The sequence below is a fragment of the Ascaphus truei genome, chromosome 1, assembly GCF_040206685.1.
Source record: "Ascaphus truei isolate aAscTru1 chromosome 1, aAscTru1.hap1, whole genome shotgun sequence".
NCBI lineage: Eukaryota > Metazoa > Chordata > Amphibia > Anura > Ascaphidae > Ascaphus > Ascaphus truei.
The window spans coordinates 472,234,361-472,261,726 of NC_134483.1; the positions used below are offsets into that span (position 1 = coordinate 472,234,361).

At 42.4% G+C, this 27,366-nt stretch overlaps 1 long non-coding RNA gene across 1 annotated transcript; it reads right to left on the minus strand.

Annotated features, from left to right (window-relative positions):
• On the minus strand, nucleotides 1-27,366 carry LOC142472008 (uncharacterized). Its single transcript, XR_012789565.1, has 4 exons — nucleotides 27,138-27,366; nucleotides 24,049-24,192; nucleotides 10,966-11,202; nucleotides 1-461 (listed from the first exon to the last, which is right to left on the minus strand). It is a non-coding gene; the product is annotated as an uncharacterized LOC142472008 (long non-coding RNA).

The window sequence follows — 27,366 nt, forward strand, 5'->3', positions numbered from 1 at the left end:
TGGTGGAAGTCTTTATTATGAATATCAAATTACATATTTTTGTCACATATTTAACTTTATAAACACAGCAAAACATTTAACAAACAATTTGCCATTTAGTAAATCTAGTTCAGTAAACCACAGAGGGACATCTACTTTACCTAGAAAATTTGATACTGAAGTTATATTTCTGGTTGTTATTGATTTCTGGGAGATAGAGAAAAACTCTCATGTATTTTTGTATTATTTACCAGTGGCAAAATCCGTAAGGGGCCAATTCCTATTTGGTCCAATTTAATAGTGTGGACCTTCAACCATACTGTAGGTTTCTAGTCGAACGCCAGACCTTATCCCCAATGAGAAACTTTGGTGATGATCTGTGGTGTTTGTCTGCTGCCTTCTTGTATCATACCTGGTCCTCACAAAGTATCTCTTTAAGATTCTCCAGGATTTCTTGTAGGACCACAAGTTTCTCTGTAATGCTGAAATGGGGAAAGAAGTCAAAAAGCAAGTAATAAAAGTTGGGTGAAATACAAAATTCGAGAAAAGGGGTCTGTGCTGAGTCGAGGAATAATATAAATTGTTGTAAGAGAACTCTGCTAGAGATAAAAAGTCATCCCAGTCATCCTGGAGATGGCAAACAAAGCAGCGTAAATATTGCTCCAGGGTCTGTTTGGTCCTTTCAGTCTGCCAATGGATTGGGGGTGATAACTGGAGGATAAATGTAAAATAATTCCCAAAGAGGAACAGAAAGTAATCCAGAATCATTAGGTGAATTTATGTCGTCCAGGGCCCTGTGAAGACAGAACACCTCACTTAAGATCAACTTAGCCATCTGATCTGGTGGAGGGAGGTTCTGTGCAGTAATGAAGTGAGCCATCTTCGCACGCCTATCCACTACAACAAGAATTGTGTGATTCCCACTAGATCTAGATCTATAATAAAATCCATTGATATGGACCCCCAAGGATGAGTAAGGATTGGAAGAGCCTGACACAAACCCACAGGGGATGCTTGAGGAATTGTGATCCTAGCACAGGTTTCAAAGGAAAGAATATAGGGGGCTATGCACTGAGCTCCGTTAAGTCACTTTTAGACCGCAAAGTGCTCTTCGATCGTGATTTTTTGGAAACCCAATGCACTAAGCAACGCAAACAGGCACTTTGCGATTTAAAAATGACTTTTTTAAAGGAATTTTTTCTAAGTCCAACTTTGTTCGTTCGCAACCCTATTGCGTGAAATTTTGCCCTTAAGCGGGATGAACTAAGCAACGCAACCTTAGCAAACGCGAAAGATGCGTTGATCAGAACACGTCAGGTCAGAGTAGACACAAAGAAATCTGGACTTAGAAAAAATTCTTGCTTTTTATTTTTGCATGCGCAAAACCCATACAGCAGGCCGGCGGGTGTCCCCGGCTGACCCCGCGGGGGTCCCTGAGGGAGCCCGGGGGTCACGTGGGTGTCCCCGGCTGACCCCGCGGGGGTCCCTGAGGGAGCCCGGGGGTCACGTGGGTGTCCCCGGCTGACCCCGTGGGTGTCCGGGGGTCCCCGGCTCACCAAGCGGGGGTCCCCGCGGGAGTGCGGGGGTCCCTGCAGGAGTCCAGGGGTCCCCAGGGCCGTCCCAGGGTCCCCGCGGGAGTCCCGGGATACCCGCGGGAGTCCCGGGTACCCGCGGGCCTGCAGTACCAATGTTGCACCTCCAAAAATGATAAACAAGAATTATAACTAAATACACCCCCCTAACACATACTATACAGTAATGGCCAAAATTACTATTATCCACATATGGATAATAATGCATTTGGCCATTTTAAATACATATAACATTCAATAAATACAGTCAAAACATATTACACTTACCTTTTACAGGCACCCACGATGAAGGCCGTCTTCATCCTCATCTTCATTCTGCCCATGCCCCTCCGGTGCCACAAAACATGAACAACAATCACAATAGCCAATGTAATGTCCCCTAACCACTTAATCACCATAGCGGTTATTAACCGTTACAGTCATTAAGGGGTTAACCCACCCTCACTCACCACTCAGGAGGCCTACATACCCTCCCACTCTAACCCCCCATCCCGTGAGGCCTAACCACCCTCACCCAGTACCCACAAGGGAGGCCTACCCACATACCCTTGGGGCCAATACCCCCTCACCCCACCCCCAGTACCCACAATAAAAACAATACACAGCCCTACATTAAACATCATTCTATTTACTAAATACATTACCCACCCCCTGTGCCCCCCCATAAATACATGATTTATCCGTTTACATACAGGGTTCATACCCCAGCCCCACGCGAGTCCCCGGCGGGCTGGCGGGTCACCTGACAGACCTACAGGGTACCAGCAACTTGTTTCACACAGGTTCTGGAGGCCTGTTGGTGGGTCCCGCCAAGCGCCATAGCCCCCAGGTGGTCTCCTTGGGTCACTGTGGGCCACAATTGGGTCCCCACGGTAGGCCCACGGATGTCTGGGAGCCCTGGGTCAGACCCACAGGTGTCTGCGGGGCCTCGGGTGGTTCTCACAGGGGTCTGGGGAACTCACAAGTGCTCACTATGGGTACGCAGTGCCCTCACGGATGTGGGACCACCGGTTCTTCCCCGCACACTACGGGTCCGCGGTGCCCCCACAGATGTAAGACCACCGCTTCCTCCCCGCAGGTGTCACCCGTGGAACCACCAGCCTGATACCCGTGAGATACCCGAGGATACCACAGGTGGTCTCCAGAGGTCTCACGTAGAACCAAGAAACTAACCCTGAATGTAAAATAAAGAAACCGGACCTATACATACATCCACCCCTCCCCCCCCCAACATCTACAGTACAATAATGTGCCAAATAACTATTATCCAGATATGGATAATAGATTATTTGCCCATTATTAAACACATAAAACATGCATAAATCAAAACATGCATTTTTAATCTTAAAATCACCACAGTGAATGTTAAAATAAATCCAGCAGCCATTGCAAATATAAAAAAAAAACTGCAGCTACACAAATGTCTATGAAGTGTCACACAATTGCATTGAGTGTGTACATGATGCAATTAATCTGTGCATCATATAACACTATGCAAAATATATGTAACAATAAAATACAATATTAACAATGTCCCCTAACCAGCAATGCCATCATGAAAATCAATTATAAACTAAGCAACATCAATACAATTAGCATCAATCAATTAATCCATTTCCTCAAACAATTACAATACAATACAAATCAATTATACAATTCCCTATTCAATTCCTAAAGCCAAACCATTGCCAAAACAATTCTAATTTAAAGTAACCACCATCATTCTAATGTAAGTACCATAAAGACACCATTACAATTAACCTTAAACTACATACAAATTACATTATTCACAACAATGACAAAATAAAGCTGATAAATAAACTAGCCATACATGAAAAGAACATAAACATTAGCAAACCAATCAATTATTATTCCTGTATGTCTATCCATATAGATAGATATACATAAAATACAGGGGCAATAATACAGCATAAAATACAAAGCATTTCCATACAAAAGTCACATAGAATACACCCATTCAGTGTCCGTGAATGTATGTGTAATGGGTATTCCCCCACCCAAGAGCATATGGTATATGTGTGCGGTGAACCTAATGTTACCAGGTGTGGTGCTTTACCTGTTGGGCTCACAGGGGGCCTAAGCCTCCGCCACGGGGAGCCTGGGGCACTTATAATAATAATAGGAGTAACCTCGTACTCGGTGCAGCGCCTCCACCTGCGATGGCTCCCACCAGAGGGGGAGTGATCCTCGCAGGACAATATATATATATAGATCACACAACAGCATGTAAAACAACCAATAACTTTACTTGTGAGCATAGAAACGTACTTGGGCATATAATATCAACCGGTGTCCCTCCCTAGAGGAGACGCTAACTACTGCGTCTCGCAGGACGCTATCTCCCTTTCACCGGGTGATCCCACCCCGTGTCCAGTAACCCCACACAATTGTCCTCCACCCGCAACTGAGATAAATATGTGTGACTGCGCAGCCACTATGTCTTATAATAATAATATAGGATCGTTGGTGCTCTTGATGTTGGTTACCTGCCGAGCACTCCAGTGCCCGGGCCTGCCAAGGAGCTTCACAAAGGAACACAGGAACTACCGCCCGGGGCGATCCCACCCAGATGGCTGCTGCAGCCGCAGCGGAGGTTTGAGCCCAAACCTCTGAATGGAAACGCAGCGTCCGCTGTGTCCCTAACTTTCTCTGGATAATAAAAGAGGCAGGGTCCCTAACCTAGGGCCTGTCCCTACAACACTCCGCTACTGACGACTCAGGGCTATCTGGGGCCTAGGGGACTGCTGGGCTTGTGCAGGGAGTCACTGACTCCTGCACCCTACCTCCTTCCCCTAGCTGCTCCGGTCACCAACTGCCAAATGTGCTGCAAGCCTGCGAAATGTATCAATTCTCCCTTGCAGGGAGATGCTGTGGCCCTATTGGCTCCCTGGAGTCATGTGGGGTGCTCCTTGGCTCATGGGATATGTAGTCCCTAGAGCCCTATTCCTATTGGCCAGTGTTCGCGCGGTCTATCTGCACATGCGCAATGTCCCTGGCTGGCCGCCGCATGCGGGGACTCACTGCGCATGCGCAAAGTTGCGCAACATGGTGGCGCCCTGCTCGGGAGCCACCGAGGACCTCCGGAGCACCAGAGAGCTCCCTGCTCGGCCCCCACTCTCCAGAAGTGCCGGCGGGTCTATCGAGTGACCCCCGGCAGCGGAGGTAAGAGGAGGGGGGGGGTCGCTACACAAAAGGGAACCTGGCTACATATGTATATACATGTATACATTAACGGGCATTAAATGGGACTGAAAAAATAAAAGACATGAATGAAAAATCAAAAAAACCTGTAAAAGTAAAAATAATAAACTTTTTTTTTGTTTACTCACCATTAGATGCCCACTCACCGAAATCCAAGGGACCCGGAAGCACAGGAACCAATCCACAGGTAAACCATAAAATAAAAAACCATAACAAATCCACGTCTGTGTCTTTTTCTTCTATTTGTTGTCCTTCCCGTCTGTCTTGGTGTCGTCTTTTCTTCTTTGGGGTCTTTTGGGGTCTTCTCCGGCTTCTTCCGTCTTCTTACGCCACGCCCTTCTTCTCTTCTTAGGAGGGGAGATGTTCCCTCCTCGGTGACTAGCTTCAAAATGAGGCGACATAGGCTTTTATAGGCCTATGACGTCACATTTTGGTCAAATGTTTCCCACGGCCCTCATTGGGCCATGAAAAACATGTGATTTGGCGAGCCAAAAAAAAATGATGACGTAATTTAAAGGCATTGAAAGCACAGCCAATCAGAATGGCTTTGCTTCAATTGCCTTTAAGATGACGTCATTAAAAGAAACATGGCCGGTCTCACATGGTACGGTAGCCAATCAGAGCATGGGAAATACATCCCATCTCTGATTGGCTCTAGTAGACCATGTGACAGAGGCTTGGGGGAGAACGGATGTGATGTCTTTGAAAGCCTCTCACATGGTACTAGAGCCAATCAGAGTTGTAAGGGCCGAATCCCTGGCGAATAATGAATGGCGAGTAACCGGTGGCGAGACGGCTGCCTGGCGAGAAGCTGCCGAGAAGCCGTCTCCTGCCGAGATATGTCTGCAGCAGAGAGAGATCCGCTGCTCTCTCTGCGCAAAGTTCGGCATATTAAAAATTATTTTATAAACCATTTTTATTCATAGTGTACATGTGCAGGTGTGTCCGGAGCTGAACCGCATTGGTTTAAGGTCCGGGGACCCCCTGCTTCCCGAGATACAGGCCCCTTTATGAGGTGCCGGTATCCCTCTGCATCATGTGACCGCGGAATGTAAACAAAGCAGAGGGATACCGGCACCCCATAAAGGGGCCTGTATCTCGGGAAGCAGGGGGTTCCCGGACCTAAAACCAAAGCGGTTCAGCTCCGGAGACCCTCTGCACATCTACACTATATGAATAAAACACACATATCAATACACAATCATTCCTTACCTTTGCGGCTATCTGCTATGGTAAAAAAGCAGCATGAATATATTTTTAATAATACTGTACAGTGAGCAGGGGGTCCCCTCAGCTGAACCGCATTGCTTTGTGGACAAGGGACCCCCTGCTTCCCGAGTTACAGGCCCCAGTATGTGTGATCGGGTGGGCAGTGTCGCCGCCATATTTATAGCGTCCCATACGCTACGTGCCCGCAATAAAGATGGTGTCGACACTGTAACCGATGCCCCAAACCCCAAAACCGGGGCCTGTAACTCAGGAAGCAGGGGGTCTCAGAGGCATAAATCAATGCGGTTCAGCTCAGGGGACCCCCTGCTCCCGCACAATATTATTAAAATACATTAATGCTGCTTCATTACCATAGCGGATAGCCGCTAAGGCAATGAAGGGGTTAAGGCATAATAGCATGTTTATTGGGGACAATTGCCCCCAATAAACATTGCAATACACAACATACAATGCAGTAATGGGCAAAATTACTATTATCCACAAATGGATAATAGTGCAGATGTCCATTTAAAATACATAAAGAACAAGAAATACATTAAATACATATTGCACTCACCCTTGTCCGGCTGCCACGATGAAGGCCATCCTCATTTTCATCTTGCTAATGCCCCATCCGCTTCTGAAAAACAGAAACAAGAATAAAAACACCCAATGTAATGTCCCCTAACCCCTTAATCACCATAGCGGTTATTAACCACTACAGTCATTAAGGGGTTAACCCACCCTCACCCACCACTCGGGACGGCTACATACCCTCCCACACTAACCCCCCACCATGTGAGGCCTAACCACCCTCCCCCACTACCCACAAGGGAGGCCTACCCACATACCCTTTGGTGCCAATACCCCCTCCGCCCACCCCCAGTACCCACAATAAAAACAATACACAGCCCAATATTAAACATCATTCTATTTATTAAATATATTACCCACCCCCTGTGCCCCCCCCCCATAAATACATGATTTATCCTTTTACATACAGGGTTCATACCCCAGCCCCATGCGAGTCCCCGGCGGGCTGGCGGGTCACCTGACAGACCTACAGGGTACCAGCAACATGTTTCACACAGGTTCTGGAGGCCTGTTTGTGGGTCCCGCCAAGCGTCATGGCCCCCAGGTGGTCTCCTTGGGTCATCGTGGGCCACAATTGGGTCCCCACTGTAGGCCCGCGGATGTCTGGGAGCCCCGGGTCAGACCCATAGGTATCTGCGGGGCCTCGGGTGGTTCTCACAGGGGTCTGGGGAACTCACGAGTGCTCACTAGGTGTCCGCGGTGCCCCCACGGATGTGGGACCACCGGTTCATCCCCGCACCCACGGGTCTAGGGTGCGTATACAACGAGTTTAACATGCCAAAAACATGGCTAGTTCAAAAACTGGCGAATGTTTTTTTTTGCTGCTTACTGCATAGACCCCATAGTGTCTCCAACCACTTTAGATTAAAACACGATAAGGACCCAAAGGGGCTCACATGTAAAGGCATAGATTGCCCTAAACCCAACTGGAGAGGGGATGATAGGGTTAATCTTATATCCAGACGTGAAATGTACTGGATTTACACCCTCAAAACCATGACCCCGAAGGGATTATACATTGAATTTGATTTAGCAGCTTTTCTTAGGGATAACTAGGTGGTTTAGTCATTAGTCATTTATTACATCATATGATTTTTTTGATTAATAGTGTATGGAGGTTCAAGAATTATCATAATTTTTACTGAGGTTATTTTTAGTTCTTTAGTTTTTTAGGTTCGGGTTAATATTATTCACTTGTTATGTCATATTATTTATGTTATTATTTAAATTATTTATTGTTTGATGGCATATGTCAATACTGTGATTTATATTATCTCTACACAAGGGTTTATGTATTTATAATAACATTGTTCCTTTTGTATGCCGTGGATTGGATGCAGCCGATCGTACATTGATGGGAGCACCGGTAATTGTATCACTCTTTATTATAGTGTGGTGTGCAGCATTTACCCTTTGTTATATAACTTTATAAAAACATTGGCCATTATGTTTATAACAGGTATTTTTAGCTCTGTGGACCTGAGAGTAAGCTTTATGAATCATCTTATATCGATTAGATTAGTGCCTTAAAACCAAATGTGCTTTGTATGATCCCCCAAATAGGGGAATATTATACATTGTGAGGGTCTAACGGTTGTGTACACTTAGGGAGGGAGCGGGCAGTATTTACCTGCTAGTGCATTGGCTGTTAGACCAACACAAGGGAGCAGAGGAGGAGATACACGGCACTGAGGGCAGACCCAAATTAGCATATAACGGCGTCATCAATATGACGCGGTTTGTGGGGACGCCCATAAGGTGATTGATGTATGAGCCAATCAATGGAAATCTCAGGCTACATATAGGGAGGGTTCACGTCTAAGCTCCATGCCCCTGACGAAGTAACGCGATAGTTACGAAACGCGTAGGGTGGAGCTTATTGGTGATGTCATTCCGTGCATGTAGGAAGACAGCAGCAGCCTGGCAGTGATTACATCGGAGGGGGGATCTCATTAGAGTCGCGGCCGTGAGAAGGAGGGAGGAAGGGATATCTACCCCAACTACCAGTGCATGCAGCTTAATACTTACAAGCAGCGGACGGCACGTTGTAGATGGTTTTTCCATCACATTTTTAATGTGAGTGTGATACCTTATGGTGTCTTGTGTTATATTTTTTTAAATAAATTTCTTGTAGCAGTATTTGCACCATATTTGTCTTCTATATTCTCTGGGCACACTTGAGTGTCATACTAGATATCTGAAGACAAGACGGTGAGCGAAGTGATCCAGTGTATGCTGTGCCTGGAATCAACACTAAAGATAGCAATCAGTGTCTATTTTCTACAGCCTTGCTGTAAGTAGCTATTGGCTGGGGAAAGGTGTACTCGTTACCCTGAAGATACTGCGCAATGGTTTTTTTGTTTTTGTGCTTTTGCCTTGCAGAGCATTGAGACAAAAGGATAGGAATAAGAGAATACTCCACACAAAGAAGAGAACGGTGGAAATAGGACTGTCCTAGACTCCATTCTCCTACTCTCTCCATTTCTTTGGAAGGACTGGTATTCTCCATGATATTTGCGCCAGGACTATTTTTTCTTTTCATATTGTCGTTACAAGTCATAGGATAGACTTGTTAATTTGTCCTAAGGCTGCCATCCCACTATTCTAATTTTAACAGTTGCAATTGGGATTATATCACATATGATTTGTATTTCGTGTTTATTACATTTATCACATTGTAGTTTAGGTTGAGCGCACAGTGTAGTATATTTTCTATGCAGAATAAAGACCATCGCTTTTTGGTGTCTTCTATATTTGGGGTCTGAGGCCTTACTTGCCATGCTGGCCTTATTTGCTTGTTGGCAGGTACCTTTCCCATTTTAGTTAGGTATATTGTTCAAGCTTTCATAGTATGATTGAACCTATGAGCACAAGTGCCACTATGCATCTTCTTAAACACAATAAGAATTGGTGGGAAGGTACTGTATAACATATACTGCATATATGTATATACATTGATATCGACTGTAGTTACAAGTTCTTATGGTGGATACTATACTTCTTTTCCTAACCATATTTCAATGGTTGTCTAGATTTTTGTATCCCTATCACCATATTGAATTTGGAGACTGCTAAAAATATTTAAGACCATATTTACTAAACAGCTTTATTACATAAGACACCATCTAACAATGTAAGACACATATTCACTTGAAGGTGTCTTCGAGTGCCAGAAGGTGCCTTGTGGAACAGCACAATGCACTCAGTAAAAACTGTACATGCCTTATCACGGAGCAGATTTCTTAAGTGTATTTAGTTTTTTGTAAGGACATGAATGATCGATGCAGCAGCCGCTCCACGCGTGGGAGGAGGTTCTTCTATTTTTGTTTGTTCTGAGTGTTTCCATTTTTTAATGTAACTTCAATAAAGCACTGCTTTTAACTTTTACCTGGTGAGTCCCAGTAATTTGGAGCGGCTGCTGCATCGATCATTCATCTCCTTCCTGATACCTCGGATCGAGCCCGCACCGGGGATTGACGTCACTTACCTTCGACACAGTGACACGGGGAGAGAGTGTGAGAGCAACGGAGGACGGCTTCATCGTGAGTACTTGCAACTCCAGGCTGATTCCTATTGCACTGCACCACATACAACGGACATTGCGTTTGTCTCAGTTTGGTTAACAGTGATCTCTCCAACACCCTCTCCCTACTTACGCTCCTTTATTCTCCATTATGCTTACCACTGGCATATGCCATCAGGTACATTGCCTTTGAGCTTTCCAGACGGTTTTTTCTATCTTCTGTATTTAGTTTTTTGTTAATATTTCTGAGTCTGTAGAAATTTCAAATCTAACCATAATTAAATATTTGCACATTTGTCTCTTGACATCTGCCATCCTTACACATCAGAACCAATGTCAAACTATAAATATACAGCAAAAAGCCAGGATGGTCAAAAGTAGTATTAACTTTAGTTAGACAGTGGATACAATGTGTGATTTCTTTTCAAGCCTGCAGAAGCAATTTGAAATATATTGATTGGATTTGTAGTTACTATAAATTGCAGAAAGAGTATACTGTACAACCGTTGTCAAACATAATTACTATTAGAAATCTATTTCCACCTGTATTATCGACATTTGATCACTCATGCTTGATGAAGCTATTAGTTTGTCAAATGAGTAATCCATCTCTTTTTTTTTCAATTATTGGTTACACTTCCTGACAAATTCAGTACCTGTAACAACAACATATTTAAGATGCATAACAAAAACACAATTGAAATTCCAGCTGCTGGTTTAGAATTGCAAAAAGTAATTTCTTAATATTCTAACATCACAAATGAATTTTCGGACAAAAACATAGTTCTAAAAAATTACAATTGAAATAATTGCATAATAATATATTATTGTAACGGTTATGCTCACCACAAACCAGGACCGGATCGCGGGGCTGAGGTGGGGATAGATAAAAACCGACCTCAGACCACGAAGCTGGATCCAGGCTGGGTTCAAAGCAGGCAGCACAGGAGCGTAGGTCGAGGTCACAGGCTGGGGTAAAGGCAGGCGGCACAGGAGCATAGTTGAGGTCTCAGGCTGGGGTCGGCATCAGGAAAACTTCAGCGCAGGTGCTTCAGCGAAGGTGCTTTGGCGTAGGAAAGGCCTCTGGGAGAGAAACAGGATGTAAAGAAGGCATCTGGAAACAGGAAATGCAGACAGGCCACAGAAACACTGAGGACTTCAGTATAGACACTTCAGCGTGATGAAGGCGAAGTCTGCCAGGAACAGGAAGCTTTATCACAAGGGCTTCAGCACGAGAAGGCCAGGTAGAGGTGCTTGTGGCAAGCACAGTTACGTGAAAGAAGATCTATGCTCAGCCACTTCCTGGGGGGGAAGGGCTGACCCTAAATAGCATGGGCAGTCAATGGGGGCAGAGCTGCATAGCAGGCAGCATGAAGCAAACTGCAGTGGGAGTCCAAGAGCAGGTGATTCTGATTGCCCAGTACAGGGAGGGCTTTGTCTGAAAGCTCTATATAAGGGTGAGTTCCAGGCAAAGCCAGGACCGGAACCCTTACAATTTTTATACGGACACGTTGTCCTTTTTTATTGTTCATTATTATTCACAAGACATCAATAAACAAGCAGCATTATCATATTTTTCATGATTCTCTTGAATATAGATCAGCATCTGATGGAATAGAGTGTCTCCTGGAGATCTAAGCCATACAGCAAGCAGAACATTCCACAAGATCTAGTTTATGCCATCCTTACCAAAATCGAAGCCAGAAGCTTATTCATGCTATTTTTTTTACCAAGGCTGAAGTTCATCAACAACTACACTTTGATCTTGAGTTGACAACCACTCTGTTATATATTAGATCTCTCGTCGTTTTTTTTATTTTTTTTAGGTGGTCAAATGTTGATCATATTTGTTTCATTTTGCTATTCCGTTTCTCTACTAAGAAAAAAAGTGTTAAGGTATAAACTGGCTTAATATTGTTCTCAACAATTAACCTTTTGCTCCTTACGTTAAATTCTCTTGCAATTGTGCTTGCAAGATTTGTGCAAATGCTTTTAACATTGATTCATGGACAATATTCATCAGTGTTTTCTTTTATGTCCTTGCACATTTACTTTCAATGCTTGGCAAAAAAAAATGCATTGTCCTTTTTTTATGATATCGTTTTAGGAAAAAAGCTGTCAAATATCACCTGAATTCTGAAGTTATTGTAAGTTAAAAGTCTCCAGTGTTTGCCACAAGAACACTTACAACATGAATATTACATGTATACCTGTTTTATTATGTACTTACTGTATGCTTGCTTTTACATTTTTTTCCACAGTTAGATAACATAATCAAGTGCACTGTTTGTATTGTAATATTTGATTATAAAATACAATAATGTGCATTATAAATTCTATCATCAAATGTGGCAATGCAAAATTAACCTACAGTAGCAGGTGTAACAGAAACACATTAAGAGATACTGCTGGAGTATTTTCTGATGTAAACTAACAAGAAAACAGAAACAGAACAATTGAATTTATGATGTTATCACAGTGTGCTTCAAATAATTAGCCAGAATATTGATCGAAATGCTTCTTGTTCTCAAATAGACATTTACTACAGTTTATTGTATTCACTTTTGTTATCAATAAAAACAGAGGTCATTCTGCAAGCTTACAATATGTCAGTTATACCTCATTTCAACACAGTGAAGCAAATTACTTAAAGCACAAAGGTGTTTTATCAAATCAAACCTACACTACCTCCCTCTTTTTATTCAACAATTTTGCAATATACATTCTGCTTTAATAATGAACAACTCTAGACAACACCACTTCTTATTTTAGAGAGGGGCAAGAAAATATAAGCAGGGAAAGAACATCTGGTACCTGGGACAGTTATCCCAGCTCTAGTCCCCTATCAGTGGGCTTGCCAGCAGCACCTATGGGAGGTGTGTATCTCAGGAAGCAGGGTGTTGCTGGAGCTGAAATGAATGGGGTTCAGCTTCAGAAACCCCCTGCTTAAAAAAACACATATGCGTGTCATCACATTTATGCGCATGCGTGTATGTCTAATTGGAACCTTGTTGAAACGCATATGCGTTTCATCACATTAATGCACATGTGTGTATGTCTAATTATCTAACTGGCTAAGCTAATGTACAGTAGTTGCATATCCCACTCCCCCCCCCCCCCACAAAGCCTAACAAACAAAAGTGAATTCAACTGCTTATCGACACCTCCCCCAGAGCCATTCGTTATGTTTCAGGCTTTGATGAACTGTGTAGTCTTGAGGCCGGTTTCACACGCATTCACACGTGTGATAAGTCCTTCATGGGGATTTGGCGAGAATGACTTCACATTCAATGTGAATTTCAAGTCTGAAAACAATAAAAACCAATAGAAACAATTACAATCAATTCAAAACAAGCATGTGCCAAAAAAATGCATTGACTGTCACTGTATTTATCTGTACCCTAAAGGGGCGGCACAGATTAATACAATATCAGTCAATGGGCAATTACAAACATAAAATTAAATAAATACAATGAAAAAATCTGAAAGACATTTACATACATTCAATATTTTACTTATATTTAGAAGTCTACACCCTCCGAATCCCGTTATAAGTAAAATATTGAATATATGTAAATGTATTTCTTTCAGGTTTTTCATTGTATTTATTTATTCTTATGTTTGTGATTGCACGTTGACTGATAATGTATTAATCTGTGCCCCTTTATAAATATAGTGACAGCCAATGCATTTTTTGGCAAATGCTTGTTTTGAATTGATTGGAATTTTTTCTATTTGTACTTATTGTTTGGATTTAATTGTTTGGCATTTGGGTGGCTTGTTTTTAGTACATTTTAGGATTGGTTATGGTTTTTAATTAATTATTTGTCTTATTGGCTACTGGTTTAAATGCATTAATTGTTTTGTTGGCTAGTGTTTAAAATTAATTGTTTTGTTGGTTAGTGCTTTTATTTATTAAATTGATTGATTGGCTAGTGCTTGTATTTATTTAATTGGTTGGCTGTGCTTTTATTTATTTAATTGGTTGGCTAGTGCTTTTATTTATTTAATTAGGGTGTTTGGGTGCTTTGTGTATATCTTTTATTATTGTGTATTTTTGGCTTTCATGCTTTTTATTAGGGTGACCATTGACTGCTATAGTGGCTTATCATGCCCATATTATAGGGGTATGATGTAACACTATGCCAATCAATGGGTAAAGGGTGGGTATAGTGGTCCCGGGGTGGGTTAACCCCTTAATTACTATAGTGGTTATTAACTGCTAAGGTGATTAAGCGGTTAGGGGCCATTAGAATGTATTATTCTTGCATTCTTTCTGACAACAGAGGACATTGAGGACTCCCTCCATGATGGCTGGGGTAAGTACAAAGTTTTATTTACTTTATTTATGCTGGCTGGCTAATATTTTATTTTATAATAGGCAAATGAGCTAATAACATTATCTGGATAATAGTTATTTTACCCATTACTGTACTGTATGTGTTAGGGGGGATGGGTGGGAGTGTATTTATTTCAATGTATTGCACTTTTTTGCCACAGGAATGGTACTGCGGGGACCGCCAGAGGGAAACCACACACCTGCGAGGATCACCTGAGGAGTCCCGGACACCCGCAGGGACCACCTGGGAACCGCAGACACCCACGGGGTCCACCCACAGGGACAACCCGAGGGCCCCCAGAAACCTGCAGGGACCACCCGGGTGCCCCTGGACACCCGCAGGGACCACCTGAGGACTCCCAGACACCGACGGGGACCAACCAGGCCACCAAACACCCACAGGGATCACTCAAGGGCCCCCAGTCACCTGTAGAGACCACCTGAGGATCCCCAGACACCCGTGGGGACCACCTGAGGACACCCGGACACCCGCGGCCTCTTGTATCAATCATGTGGGGGTAGAGGAGGTGGGTATTAGTTTTGTTGTGTTTTTAATGTTTATTGCTGGTAGCAGCTTTTTTAATAGAATTTTTAATACTGTAAATGAGCAGGGGTCTAAGGAGCAGAACCGTGTTAATTTGAGGTCCAGGGACCCCCTGCTTCCAGAGATACAGGGCCCTTTATGGGGTGCCGGTATCTCCTATGCATTTAAATGTCCCGTGTCACATAACCGTGGGAATAAAATCCATTGGAGATACCGGCACCCCATAACGGGGCCTGTATCTCGGGAAGCAGGGGGTCCCCGGACCTGAAATCAACGCGGTTCTGCTCTGGAGACCCCCTGCTCATCTACACTAGTATTACAAAACATTAATTTTGGGCAAGATTTGCACAGGGAGAGGCATCTCTCTGTGATGCTCTCTCTGCAGCTGAAAGAAATCGCCGGGTAAGGCTTTTTGAGAGAGGCGATCATCACATCGCCAGCTACTCGCCCATTTTGGGCATTTTGCTATCACAGGTAATCAAGGCTTTCGGAATAGCAATGCTCAAGAAACAGGCGAATTAATTAGCCAAGCAACTTTTTTTTAAATGAACGCTATATTGCATAGGTCCCTAAATGTCTTGAGGAGCCTTTGCAGAGCACACATGATTTGAACACCATTTTACATTGAACTTTACTGTACCTTGGAAAGCAGTGGGTACTTGCTGGGGCAATTGTAACCTTCACCCACCCCCTCAACCACCAAGACACCAGGTAGTAGTTGTTAACCACTTCACTAGCTTAGTGGTTTGCCGCTAAGGTAATGAAGCTCTGTTTTTATTTTAATTTTATTAACTATGTTTGGAAGCAGAGGATCTCCCCTGAGCTGAACCGCATTAATTTCATGTTTGGGGTCCCCTTGCTTCCCAAGGTACAGTCCCTGGTATGGAGTGCTGGTATCTCGTGCAAGTTTAATTTTCCCACATCACGTGACCGGGACATTTAAACTTGCAGGAGATACCGGCACCCCATACCAGGGCCTGTACCTCACGAAGCAGGAGGTCTCTGGACCTGAAATGAATGTGGTTCAGCTCTGGAGACCCCCCCCTCTTTAATAATATGTTAATAAAATTAAAATAAAAACAGCATGATCGCCTGTAAGAGCTATGCAGGGATATCACACGGTAAGATCTTTGAAAAAGAAACTACAAAGTCGATCGGTAAGGCATTTTTGTTCCAGACGGCATCTACCAATCAAAAAATCTTACTGAATATCATTTTTACAAAAAGGTCATACCATGAGGTAACATGTCAAACCGATCGATGTGGAAGTGATCTTATCGAAGCTCCCAGAATAGGCCCCTGAGTCACTAAAACTTCAGTGTGCTGCTTTAATCCTTTTTTCTTCTATCCATGGGCAGTGTTGCTACACTTACATAGCTACATAGTTAAATAGTAGATGACGTTGGAATAAGACACATCCATCAAGTTCAACGTATGTTAAATTTAGAAAACAAAACATAAAATAACAGCCCTGTGTATGTGATACAAGACCAGTATTAAATCCTAACCAAAGATAGGGATAAGAGAATCCCACTAAAGGTTAAATATGCCAGATACAAACAACACATAAAACAAACAGACAAATAAAATATATGACAAGAAAATTGGGACTGGATAAGGGAATGGAAACAAAGGGATAAAAGGGAAAGAAAGGGGAAGCCAAAATAATAAAACCTTAAAAAATAAAAACACTGGAACTTCCAAACAGCTATCCGCAGAAGTAAGCACCTTCCTCGATACTTCTAAAAAAAAAAAAAGGGAGAGCACAGACTCCATAGTGTAAATAGTAAAAGGTTTTATTAACATGAGCTAAAATCAGGTCACTCACAGCAATTTAGTAGCAAATGCGCATTGGACATATGAACCAGTCTCCTGTTGTTCGACTGTATGTTAAATTTAGATGACAGATACTGTACTTATCCTATATTTGTATTTATAGTATATTGATCCAAATGAAGGCAAACAAACTACCCTGGTGAAACATTATCCACAATTTTGCGTGAGGAGAAACATAAATTCCTTCTTAACACTGTGGGAGGCATGCACTTTTATTAATTTTTCTTTCAACCTGTTTTGTAGTTGTTTGCTCTTTGTGGTATCCATGACAATTTGTATGGAGTAGCACTTCTTAATAAATGTGGCCCATTATTTTTCATCATACTATTCACTTCAAAGATGAGGTGTAGGGGAGTCTAGTTAGGGGAAGTAGAGAGGAAGGAGATGATACTTGGGGAGGCCATTTTCTGCATTTTTGTTAGCGATGGTGCATATTAATAGCTACAGTAGCATGCTAACAATACAATAACTGCATAGGGGTATTGTGTTAATAGGGCTCAAAACAAATCAAAGCTCTACTGTTTGACTTAGCGATATATTTAATTAAAAGTAAAACATTTGCATTTGTGGATTCTTTCCACACATCTGGAAACACACAAAAGATTTACAATTACACGTTTTTTTAATTTTAAGCAGCCCCACTTATACAGTATATATATATATATTTTTTAAACTGTAGCTGCTTTGTTTTATTTCAAAATACTGTCCCGGTACAGCTTATTCTCACACTTCCCGCACGGCAGGATGCGTGCGGGCAGCGTGGAGACGCGGCCTGTCCGCGCGTCACTGTGACGTCACTGTCACGTGCGCGCCCGGCTTCCCGGGCTTCCCCGACACCCCTGAAGTTTGAAGTGAGGTAAGCAGGGGTGCGGGGAAGCAGAGGGGCACAGCAAGAGCAGCCAGGGGGTCGGGAAGCGGGAGCACGGAGCGTGCACGAGCGGAGGGGGTGCACGGAGGAGATGCGGCGGCGCGCGTTCTAGACCCGGCGCCAGCCGGAGTAAGCCCCGGTCAACCGGCAGCTTTTGTTAGAATAGGCTGTGCCACCACTATATGCCAATTCCTTAGTGCGTTTCCTTAAAAAGTGTCAAGTGTTTTTTCTCTTTTGAAATAACAGTGTACTTACCACATTAGCGCTGCCTCGCTAAGAGAGAAGGACTGTATACATACATGGCTTTAGGAGAGTTTACTGTGCATTAATTTGATGCAGCATTGCTATCACATTATGTTTCTTTCTAGAGATGTGCCTACCGCACTAAGTTGCACACTGTACTGTACTTCTCTCCACTATTCAATTAGAGGTGGCCATCTCAATATCTAGCTATCTGCAGCATTGTTAAAGAGATTTTTCTTGTCTTGGTTACTTGTATCAAATGTATTGATTCTTTAATTCATGTTGTAGCCATGGCAGATTTTTTTTTTTTGCACTATACTTTTCACATACCTCTAGCTGCAATCCTTTACTTAATGTGACCCAATTCTTGTAAGGTGGTTCTTCCCCTACTTTTTGAAAAAAAAATTAAAATTGTTTTGCATTTTTCATATACTAGTGTGGTAAGAATTGATAGAGAGATACAGTAGTGGGATATTTTTATCCTTTTATTTTTAATTGATGCTCACAAACAAAGCATATAATTTAAAACTTTGCTGAAAGAAATTGTTTTGGTGCTACACCTGTTTAAGCATGCTGCGGAATGGAATATAAAGATCTCATGATAAAATGGCACGGTCTATGGGTACAATGTCAAGAATGGTGCAGAATAGAATTACCTAAGGATGTGAGTATTGCCTGCAGCCATTGAAGATTAAACTATATCTCCTTTGAAACTTTTTTAGTCAGAGTCAGAGATGACATATTACCTAAGCAGCAAATACTACAAGGAATAAGAGCAATTACATACAGATGTAGCCAACCTTACAGTTTGTGTGTCCGAGACCACGCCGATCACAGCCCAAAAGGATTTACAGGATCGCAGCCCAAAAGGAGGTCCAATTGGAGAAAATTAACCGGTCCAGGGCCATCATGGCAGCCCCTCCCCTAGCCATCTTGGCTCCTCTTCATTTGGCCCGGGGCCAGGCGAACTTTAAGGTTGGCTACATCTGTCTATACATGACTCCTCTGCTATACACATGGATTATTAGTACCAGATGGATAACAAGAAAATATAATATAGACCTCGGCATTAGAAATGGGCAAAACTGTCAAAATCCATTTAGTGGAATTTCACCAGTTTTCCATTAAAAATCCGTTACATGGTGTAAAATCCATCGATGGACGGATTGTGCCCGTTTCAATCCGTATGGATTAATCAAAAACTGCCATTGGATTAACCGGTGGATTTTACCAATCCAATCCGCGAATTCCGCAATCTGCTGGGGAATTTTAAGAATCCAATCCACAGATTCAGCAATCCGTGGATTGAATTCTTAAAACCCACCAGTGGATTGTGGAATCCACAGATTGGATTGTCAATGATTAAAAAAAAAAAGCCCAAAAAGCTGAATCGCCCTTTTTTGATTGATCTGCAAAAATCTGCAGACCAAAGGAACCAGTCGATCTGCGGTGGATCCAAATTTGCCATAAAAATGTTCCTTCTCTACTTCACATACTTTTGCAACTGTAGCAAGCCTCATGGTTTTAAATAAGTGTTTAGAAATATTTGTTTGTCTTGTATTTATGGTATTTGATTTTTGTATGTAATTATACGATGTTTTTTAAATCAATGTATGAATAACAAAGTTATATATTTTTATAAGTAAGCATGTTTCTCATTAATTAATTGTTTTCATATATAATGGTATTGACACATTGATTTCAGTTTTTTAGTTTTTCCCGTGCAGTCTTAGGCTACGGCACAGTCCTCCCTGCTGCATGCGCACCTGGCGGCATGGTGGCGCGTGCAGAGACTACAGCCACGATCGGCGGCCTGTAGGGGAGCGCGGAGGGCAGGGCCATGATGGGGCATATATGCCATGCCATTGGCTGCGCGCCGCCACGTTACCACGCCGCTGCACGGGAAGACCACATTCTTGTCTTCCCTGCTAGCGTACGCCTCACAGTGCTTTGACGCGCCCACACACACAGCCACTGGGGCCTGCCACATAGAGGGATGTGCTGTGGTGTGTGGCGCGCATGCTGTAGCACACGCCACCGTGACCACCGGGGACTCAGCCTTATGTTTTATTTTAATATAGCTCTCTAAATTAACCGATCTGAACATTAGCATTAGATCAAAGTTGATTAAACTTATTTCAAACAAAATGTATCTGCTATTTTAGTAAGTTCTAAAGGCGTATTTACAGAACACATGAACCATTCTATCTACCTATGTCAGAATATCATCCCCAGTCAATGTACTGTATTCTAACATTGTGTACCTCCATAAAATGGCATGACATTATTAGCTGTAAACACCAGATAGCCCAGCAGGAATCCATCAAAACTACAATGACAGACCTGAAAGTGAACAACAGCTGCTCTAACACATTATCTCTACTGAGGCCAATGAACAGGAAATCACACATATTAAATATGTTTTGCTGATCATGTCATCCATCACAATAGATTATATAAACCCATGAAAAGCATGATATAAGATACAGATATAAAGCATGCTGTGGTAAGTCATTTGTATTGATAATATAACAAAAAAACAAGAGCCCCAATGCTACATCCAACATGACACATTATTTAGTACAGTACTATGTATTTTATCTGTATTATTTCTTCATAAATATGGGTCATTTAGTTCAATACTTTGGCCAACATATTTTAATCCTAAACCACGTAATTGTAGACCCATTTAATTAGCTCCTACACTACAAATATTATACTGTCTCATGCATTTCTTCAACTCATAGGAAGAATGGGAATAAGATACTGCAGCCAAAGGCATGGGGTGTGTGACATATATGCACTGCCTAAAGGGTTAAAATGTAAGAAGCACTACGTGTTCTGTATGAGCTACAGTGCAGTTAATAACCAGAAGTGCCCTAATAATTAATTATAGTGAAAAAAACAGTGCAAATGTATACTTCCCATGCATGTCACAGCAAAAAGTGCACCCAGCCCTCCACTGGAGGGAAGAGATCTCTTCATAAGCTATTCATTCACATGTGTGTTCCAAGACCATATCAAGACTTCAGGTGCAGGTAGGACCTCAGTGGCAGGAACATGCAGGGGCAGACAAGGTGTAGTCTGGTTCACAGGCAAGAGTCCAGGGCAGGCAGCAAGAATCATAGTTGGGGTTACAAGCAGGGGTCCAAGGCAGGAGGCAAGAATCATTGTCGGGGTCCCAGGCAGGGGTCCCAGGCAGGCGGCAACAATCGTAATCGGGGTCACAGGCAAGGGTAAGCAGAGAATCCACAGGGACAGAGGTTACGGCAGGGGCAGGGCAAGGAACAGACAGGGACAAGCCTAGTTGCAGGAACGGGCCTCTATTGAAAAGGTACATGTCAAATACAGGGACAGATTCAGACAGAGGTAAGGGAACACAAAGCAAAGGCAAAGAGGAACAGCAAACAGGAAACTATAAAGTCAGGCAGGGATCGAAGACAGGAGAACCCAAAAGGAGACAGAGGAAACCCAGAGTAGACAGAAACAGTAGCACATCTGGTGGACAGATAAAGGAACTGTGGTTGGGAGCAGGATTTCCAGGAAGACCCTGACAAACCCACTGATTAAGTGGGATTGGTGAGTTTAAACTAATAAGGAGTTGTCACAAGACCTCCAAAAAAAATCAAATTTACATATAGACTACCGTGATATGGTTATAGGCTTAAATATTTGGGAAACAGTTTTGAACTAAATGACCCATATCTATGAAGAAAGAATACAGATAACATACATAGTAATGTACTAAATAATTTTTCATGTTGACTGCATCATTTTTATTCTGAGGAATTTTTTGACAGCTTTCACATCCAGTACTGTACCGAAGCCTCCCAACAACTTGGCCACTAGGAACATTTTGTAATAGATTCATTGTTTCATTAGTAGCTGTGGAACTGTTTTTGTGCTGCATTTTCTATTAGCTCTTGTATGGTGGAGAATAGAGCTTTGGCTTTTACCAGATCTTTAGGTATTCTTGATAGGACAAATAGATTCTAATTTGGTATTTCAGTGTATATCCATCACTGAAAGTTAATGTCAGTCAATGGTAATGTCAATACCCGGATACATATTCTACAGTGGATAATTGCCCCCACTGACACATTATGGTGAGATACTGTATTCTGTGATATTCTGAATTATTACTGCCATTTAATCCTATGGAAAATCTGAGGTACTCTGCATTATAATATAATATTCCGCATTATGTGCAGCTGCAAAAACCTTGCTACGTCTGGATCAGTGGTTATTCGGGCCTAAAGATCTTGAAACAACCCCAGTTTGCCGCCAACTAGGGTAGCCTTTTGGACTTCAGAATTTCTGTTTCTCAATGGGATGCCAGCTAGTGTGCTCCTCTAGCCTCTCCTCTAGAAGATTGTATCTGATCGTATCATAGTTTACCGTAAGACCAGCCTTGTCTGTAGGATTCCCCATAAAGAAATGCTTGGCGAGGATTCCAATTGAATAAGAGTTTTTAATTCTCCTATCTTGGAGTAGAAAATTACTCTTTCCTCTTGAAATTCTATAAATACTTGAATCAAGAGCTTATCTTGATAACATACATTGGCTTAGTTTCTAAGGCAGATGTCATTGCAGAAGAGTCTTGGTGAGTTAACTCTATTCTCACCATTCAATTGATCCCTACATCACTCCTGGATGTGTCAATCTATTTTTACGCAGAGCTTTATAAATGGATCTATGGGAGAAGGAGTGGCTCAGTGAGTAAAGACACTGACTGAGTTTGAAGCAGGGGAACCTGGTTCAATTCCCGGTGTCGGCTCCTTGTGACCTTGGCAAGTTACTTTATCTCCCTGTGTCTCAGGCACCAAAAACAATAGCCTGTAAGCTCCACGGGGCAGGGACTTGTGACTGCAAAATGCCTCTGTAAAGCGCTACGTGAAACTATCAATGCTATATAAGAACATGCTATTATTATTATCTACCTCTGTTGGAGGAAGTAATCTTGCCAACTCATCTTTGACTCCCATCACTGAGCCTTCTTCAGAAGTTGAATTGCTGAGCTCGTTCTTTCCAATCAGTATCAGACACCCACTTCCTAAATTAAGTGACATACTCTGCCAAATTATGCTTGCCTTGCCGCAGCGAGATGAGAGTTTATTCTGCAGTCTACGTTCGATTTGAGTCATCGAATAGGGTAGTTATCACTTGAAAAAAAAGCCTTCAAGACTTTCCATTAGAGGGCCAGACTGATCAAGTAGTGTGGAGACAAAAGAAGGTTTATGACATGACCCACTCTCATGCTATCAGTAGGATAAGTTTGCAGGCATACTGTAGATGAAAAATCAGTCTGCCTGATTGGGGTGTCGGAGTTGAGTTAGTGGGGCTCAGGACATTCAATTTCTGTCCAGGTACCGGTGTGGAGTACCGATTTTGGCAATATTATGGAGAAAGAAGCGACAAGTTTTAGCCCTGCCATGCTTCGTGCATCTTGGTGCATCTTTATCTGCGATAGGATTTCAGGGAATTGTCATGTGTCATGTCATGTGATATTTTATAACGTGATCCCGGTTATAACGTGGTCTCATTCTGGGGACCCCGAGGACCACGTTATAACGGGGTTTAGCTGTAGTTAGTAATACTGTACATCACTGCAGTGAAAACTATAGTTGGTGCTCCATTCTCAAAAAGGCAGTCCAATGAATTAGCTTAACTCCTCTCTCAGAGGATATCAGCAGGAAGCTAGCTGATCATTCCCAGTGGGAGGGGTGCAATCAGATACTGGCAAGCAGAATAGTAAATTAAAAACCTTCACAGACCTTTTATCTGACACACCAGGTGATGTATAACCGCAGTCAGGGTCCTTGCAGGCCAATCATTGGTGGTAATCCTTGGCAAATTACTCTGCTGACCCATACAGTGCATCTAAACCCACAACACAAGCATGATTCCATTGATTGATATGTAGCAGTGTCTATGAGTCAATAAAATAGCAGTTCCTCTTGCAAGACTATTATAGAAGTGCATTCAATGAGTACAATAGTATCTCATTGGTTTGATTGAAGAGCAACAGTCTTCTGGAAAAGTAGTAGCCAATGGCCTGACGTTAATTCTGTGATACATGGAAATTGTAGCAATACTCACTGCTTTTCTTGTCTTTTGCAGAGTGCTTGAACCGCAAGGCATGCTCCAGTCCAGATGATAGCATAGGAAAGAACAGGAAGCAAGTGGTGGCACACAGCCAGAAGGAACTCCACCAGGCAAGGTAATCGCGGTAAAAAAAAACTTCTATTTTATTTGAACATGCAGGTAAAAAAACACTGTAGCGCGTTTTACGCAGGAGGCGCTTTATCAAAGAGACATTGGTGGTAATGTCCATATTATCATTGTCCGAGTGTGCCAGGTCAAAAAAGACTATTGTTACAGGGTCAATCACATATATGAAACTCAAACCTAATAGGTTAGAGTTAAAATATGAAAATAAATCTAAAATTCTACCAACCATAGGGACCAGGGTTTCCCCCAGTTCTGCCAATCTTTTTATGGGTTACTGGGAGGGGAATTCGGTTTGGACTGGTAACCCACTGTTGTATGGCCGTTTCAAAAATGACATTTTAATTATTTGGGATTACCAGGTTGGTAGCATTTTAGATTTATTTTCATATTTTAACTCTAACCCTATGACAATAGTCTTATTGGAATTGGCACTCTCCGTCAATGATAATATGGACATTACCACCAATGTTCATATTAAATTTGTTGCTACCAACACATACAGTATTTACATGCACATTGTAATCATCAACAAATGGTATATATATATATATATATATATATATATAAGTGCTGTGTGCTGTGTGCTGGGTGATAATGGTGAAAGGTGGGGTTGCAGACCTGCCTAAGACATGCAGATGAGCATACAGTTGTATTTACATTTGTGTATATATATATATATATATATATATATATATATATATATATATATATATATATATATATATATATATATATATATATATATGAGACACAAAAATAACCTGCACAGACCTAAAGTAAGAAGTGCTAAAGCCAGTTAAATGCAGTGTAAATGGTAAGCACTACTGGCGGTGCTGGGGATGAATATGATATGAAAACCAACACAGAGAAAAGAATCCCCAAAGTAGCACTCTAGCATACAAAAAATATCAAAATGTATTAATCACATACAGATATAAATTATTAAAAAGGAGCAGTGGTATCCTCAAAGCTGAAATAATACTGAACCTCTAAGATAAGTGGAATGAAGCAACAATGAGCTATACATACAAATACCACAAATCATAAGGAGGGACAGAAACTGAACGAGGGATGTGGAGATATGTGCTGGAAAGCAGTGCTACACTGCATGAACACTGTCGGGCTTATGCAGAGAGGATAGAGAATGGAAATAGCGCCATCTTTTGGCAAAAATACGCAGACGAAAAGCTTGTCCTGGCGACAACATGGCGGGCCAATACAAATTCGCCAGACGTGTGGCGAGAAGCGTGATTTCGCCAATGCTGAAACACGCACGATTCCAGTAGCTCCGATGCGCATGTACGCGCCAATCAGAGCTACTAAATGGCGCATTCAGGGGAAATTTTGCCCGCCAACAAAAGTTGGCTGTATTGTGGGAAAATACAGCGCGCCACTAAATGGCGAGTTTCACGCCAAGTGAAACTCGCCTAATTAGCAATTTCATGCACACCGCGCTACCGAGTACCCTGCATAGGAAAAAATGAATTTCCAATCCTGTGGCGGATTTAATCCTTTCCTGTAAGTACCTCTCTGCATAAGCCCCTGTGAGGCTTATGCAGAGAGGAACGTTATATAATGTGAAAACGGCAAGAAAATAGCCACAGAATTGGAGTAACTTATGGTCGTATGCTGAAAGCGGCGTTACCTCATTTTACAGATGGGATCAAAATTGCCAAGTTTTTCTGGCGATCTGGAACTCGCTATATTATAGGGCAGAATGGCGCATTCCAGCGCATCGATGCTACTTGCATACCACCCTATCTTAACATGGCGAATTTACCGATCTCGCCACGTGTTTGGCAAATTTTAAAGTAAAGAAACCTGCTGTGGCGGATTTTGTGAATCTCGCCATGTTCTCTGCAGGACAAGCTTCTCTGGTGCGTATTTTCGCCAAAAGATGGCGCTATTTCCATTCTCTATCCTCTCTGCATAAGCCCCTGTATGTGATTAATACATTTTGATATTTTTTGTATGCTAGAGTGCTACTTTGGGGATTCTTTTCTCTGTGTTGGTTTTCATATACATATATATATATAATGGATCCATAGTTAACGTTTGATCGACACTTCCATTATACTGTAAACACCCCTTTTTCAGTTGCTCATAAGTCTCTCAAGAATTTCCTGTTACAGGGGAGACAAAATTAGGTGTGTTAAAAGTATGTCATCTATAGTTTAACATGGAAAGTTTTAGGCCCCTGTAACTCAAAGAGGAACTAATGTATTTGTGTGAAATGTGGCGAGGAGTTAGTGGCTATGAGGCAGAAGTGTCTTTTAGTGGTTGGGTTTTTAAAAGGATAAGGCATTTTGGAGAAATGCAAGGTTAAAAGATATAAAAAGAAATGTCTCGAGCCGTACAATCAACTCCAGGAGTGGGGGAATCTGAAGCCTCGACACACATATCTCTCTTCACCCAGCAGGTTCAGATTACAGATCCCCCCCAGACCTGATGTCCGATGGATCTGTCTGCACTGCACCCCACACACACTTCTACTCTCACCATACACAAACAAATTCCACCCAACACAAATTCCACACACCAACACACTGTATAAGCACTATTCCACCCCCTACACACACTATTCCACCCCCCCACACAATTGCACACTACACTTCTACCATCCCCGCTCGCACACACAATACCATGCCCCCACACACACACCATTCCAACAACACCCCAGACATACACCCTGCACACACACACACACACACACACACACACACACACACACACACACACACACACACACACACACACACACACACACACACACACACACTAACACAAACACACACACACACACACACACACACACACACACACACACACATACATTATTCCTACCCCACCCCCCCATCATTCAACCCAGTCACACAACACACACACTCCCAACCCCCTCCCCTCCACATTTTACACACCCACCAAACCCCCCACAATATACACACATGCTCATTTACCTTGGGGTTGGAAGGCCTGCCTTGGCCTTAAGGGCAATTGCTGGAAATAGATACTGTATGAAGGAGAGTTACTGAGGTAACATTTATATACAGGGCAGTTAGTGAAGTAAAATATATATGAGGGTCAGTTAGTGAGATAAAATGGATTTGAGATGCAGTTACTCAGGTAGAATAGATATGAGGGACAGTTAGTGAGGTAAGATAGATATGAAGGGCAGTTACTAAGGTA